General features: G+C 35.3%; 1 non-coding gene across 1 annotated transcript; it reads left to right on the top strand.

Annotated features, from left to right (window-relative positions):
• TRNAY-GUA lies at positions 2,329-2,400 on the top strand. Its single transcript has one exon. It is a non-coding gene; the product is annotated as a tRNA-Tyr (tRNA).

A 4,401-nucleotide genomic window follows, 5' to 3' on the forward strand; every position in this document is an offset into this window, starting at 1 on the left:
CTTTGTTCATCTTAGTACTTCCATGAAAGGTCCCATCTCTATTACTATTTAGTGAATTATTTTATGTATGTACACCTTGTATATACCGAGAGGTAAACATCATACATTCATTTGCCACGTAACGATCAGTAATCGAACCTTTAGGATGAGCCCGATTTCGCATTATGCGTTTCAAGAAATCCAAATATCTAAAGATAAAATTACTATGAGTTGTTAATATAAAGCAATGACATGTTATGTAAATAGACTTAATTGAATTTTAACTAACCTATCCATGGGATACATCCAACGATAGTTAACTGGTCCTCAGATTAATGTCTCAACTACAAGATGATGTGTGAGATGGATCATGATTGTAAAAAATGATGGAGAGAAGAATATCTCCATTTTGTAGAGGGTTTCATTCATTTTTGCTTTTAGTGCCTTAAATTCATCAACATTAGAAGATAACTTTTTAAAAAATCAATAGAATTCAATTATAAATTTTTTTACTTCGTCATCGGGCATGTTGTTACGAAGTGCTACCGAAAGCAACTGGTGAAGAAGGATATGATAATCATGTGTCTTAAGTCCTAAAAGTTTTTGTTCTTTTAGTTGTACATTATTTGAAATATTAGAGCAGTAATCATCTGGTGACTTCACTGACTTAAGAACCTCATAGAATCTCTGCATCTCAACTTTTGATATTATAATACAAGCTGAAGGCAACTCAAATTTGCTGTTGGTGACTTTTTGTGCTTGCAGAGCATGTCAGATGTTCAATGCATTCAAGTCTTGCTGAGCCCTTAAATCATCCTTTGAGTTCTAACAATCCTATAGGAGTGTAGACAATAAGTTCTCACATATATTCTTTTCAATATGCATTACATCTAAATTTTGTTGGAGTTTGAGCTTAAGCCAGTAAGGTAACTAAAAGAATGTACTAAACTTTGTCCATCCTGTCGGCAAATCTTTAGCATGTGTGGCATCTAAACTCCGCACTTGCCTATTTCATTTAGATGTCCTCTTCATGATGGAAGTGTGTCTTAGAGTGAGAATTTCCTCTTTCGTAAATTGGTTCTTTCCGTACTTGAATTTAGGATATCCCTCAAACAAGTGTACAATCTCATCTCCAATCATTTCACGCGGCTCCCCTCTTTTCTCTTCTTTACCATCAAACTTATTTGCCCATTTTTACCCCTGAATTTATGTCCTTTTCATAACCATCTTCTGTTAAACCAATAACACATTTTTCGACTGTGTTGTAAAAAAATGCCTTCGAAGTTCGAAGCACATATAGGACAAGGGAATCTTCCTTTCCTAGACCAACCAGAGAGATTATCATAAGCTGGAAAATCATTAATCGTCCACATAAGAATAGCACGGAGATTAAAACACTCACAAGAAAGTGCATCATATGTTGGGACCCCTTCATCCCAGAGACGTTTTAACTCATCAATTGATGGCTCCATGAACACATCTATGTAATTACCGGGTGTATGCTTGCCCGATATCAATATTGTAAGAATCATATATGATTTCTTCATACAAAGTCCAGGTGGCAAATTATAAGGCACTAACACAATTAGCCAAGTAGACCATCCCGAACTCATAATGCCAAACGGGTTGAAAAATCCATTGCTAGATAGACCAAGTCTAACATTCCCGCAATCTGTGGCAAATGAGAGAAAAGTTTGATCCACATGCTCTCATGCCTTTGCATCTGCTAGATGTCTTAGTTTACCATCACCTACACGTCCTTCCTTATTCCACCGCATATCTTTAGCTATATTTTTTGTCATATACAGTCAATGTAACTGGGGCACTAAGGGAAAATGTCGGATCACCTTCGCTGAAATTTTCTTCTGATGATTCTATGACTCATCTCACGTTCGAGTTGAAGTGCGTGTATTCTTTCTCCATCAAGGCACTCCACACTTTGGAAATTCCTCAAGTTTCTTGTTATCCTTATAATAAAGGACACAATCATTAGGACAAGCATCGATCTTATTGTAATCTAAACCCAGAGCACCAATAATCTTATTTGCATCGTAACACTTTTCTAGTATGATATTCTCTCCATCTAGAATTACCTTGCGTAGTAAATTAAGAAGTATTTGAAAATATTTATCTGTCATTCCGCTCAGTGTCATAATACGCATCAGTTGAAGAATAAATGATAATCTACTATACTCAGTCCATCAAATCACTCAAGTTGCTAGTTCTCATAATTTGTTGCGAATTAGTCCCTCTAGTCAAGCGTAGTAATACTTGTTAATAAACGGGGGAAATTATAAGCTTCAATGGGAAAAAAAGATTACTTATACTGAATTTGTCGTGCAAACCAAAGTCGTTGTAGTATAGTGGAGAGTACTCTCGCCTGTAACGCGAGTGACCCGGGTTCGATCCTTGGCAACGACGTTATCTATGTTCTGGAACAAAATTTTAACTTTTGGGCCAAAACTGCACAAAAAATTTATCCAAACTCCAAGAGAACTTTATCCAAACTATTTTTATCCATTTATTTAGTATTAAATCTATCCAAACTATTTTCATCTATTTCTTTAGTTATTAAATCTCATTAAGCTCTTCTCAAATTTATTAATGATGTATGCAGGCTCAAGTTGATTCGTAAATAAAGCCAAGCGCAATGGAGGTCATTGAATCTGCTTGCATAAAGAAAAATTAATTTTTTTAAAAAAATAATATAGAAATCCTAATTAATTTAAAAGGGCTATGATAAGTTTCGGTATATCATTAGCAATATCAATATGGTTACATGTTCGTAACACATATAATTAAAAAAATGATCTCATCATTGGTCTCTCACCATTTTCTCATAATCTTTACTTTTCTCATCATATTCTCATTGGTCATTTCCCGTCGTCAATATTTGTATTGGCGACAAATTTGATATCCATCGACAATACCCCGTCGCCAATATCCTAATTAATTTTCCATCACATAATTACTGCATGAGTAGGTCTTGAAAATAATATTTTGTTACTAGTGGTCATAGCTACTTCAACTCGGCCACAATATTTGCTCCATTTTGGTCACTTCTGCTAGTACTGTAACTGTGTTTTCCAAAATTACTAGTTTCTACTTTCAGGGGAGTCTAAAGCGGAAAAAGCCCTCCCATAAAAGGTGGAAAGGTAAAACAGAAGAGATGAAAAGCTTCCTTAACACGTACCTATAGCCAAGCCTTCCCATAAAAAGAGAAAAGGTAAAACATAATGGATGAAGCTTCCTTAAGATAAAGCTATATCCAAAAGCCTCTTTCCTTGTTCTTTGTGCTACCTTGAATATTTTTCTTGTCATTTTCATTTTGTTACTGACTCACCATTTTAGTCAACAAACAAGAACTAGAAGCTCGCTCAACTCCATTAGTTTGGCCATTTTCGATAGCAACAAGAAACGAATCTTTTGGCCAGGGCCTCCCACATTTTAATACAAAAAAGCATCCACTTAAACTAGGAGTACATTTTTGGTGGCACTGTTCAATGATTGCTTCACTTGTTCTCATTGTTTAGAGCCCTAAAGATTGATTAGGACTAGGATTAACAATATGCACATGCAAGTTAAAGACAGCATCTATTGACATGAGTCTAATCATTTCTTACTCCTTTCCTGGGATTGACGGATAAATAAACTAATGGGAACCATCTATTTGAGGTACACTTACCACCTATATATAATCTCCAAGGAAGAGCATAAACCGTGTCATCTGCAAAGGGTATGCTTAATAAATAATATTTAACTCCTTAGCATGCAAAACATAATAAAAGGGATTACTGTGTACGTTCTTGCATAACGTTTTGCTAATTGTAAACTACTCGTGATCATGTGATTTATCTAAATCTTGTTTGGAGATTACTGTCTCGGATTTATGGAAGACTTGTCATGCACCTGTCCGTAATCTTCAAACAATGGCTGACGGGCGGACACACCAATAGGACGAGAAGCTCTCGCATATCACCCGTGACTAACACATGAATTATAAAATTAAGAGGGGTAGGTGGTGTCTTCTAAATAAAATGTGGCAAGTGCACAATGTGTGTAGCATGCAATTGTCGATCCCACAAAGAAGGTGTGTATTAGAGAAAGTTCTAAATAGATTCCTGAAAAGTGAAGGGGGGGGGAGAGTATGGAGATTGGTTTGGGTTTGAAAACTGTAAATAAAATGGATCAAAACAAGAAAAGAGAGAGAAAGAAAGAGGAGAGAAAACAAGAAAATCAAAAAGAGAATAAAATCTAAAAGATGAAGCAAAAAAAGAGATGGAGGAAATTAAAAGAACAAACTAGTTATCTAGAATTGAATCCACAATTTAACTCTTATTTGGACTTAAGAACCACTACAAGAAATTACGTCTTTAATGAAGGGATTTTCCTTCGTTAAAGAGCTGAAAACCTTCGTTATTG

Source organism: Asparagus officinalis, chromosome 10 (assembly GCF_001876935.1).
Source record: "Asparagus officinalis chromosome 10, Aspof.V1, whole genome shotgun sequence".
NCBI lineage: Eukaryota > Viridiplantae > Streptophyta > Magnoliopsida > Asparagales > Asparagaceae > Asparagus > Asparagus officinalis.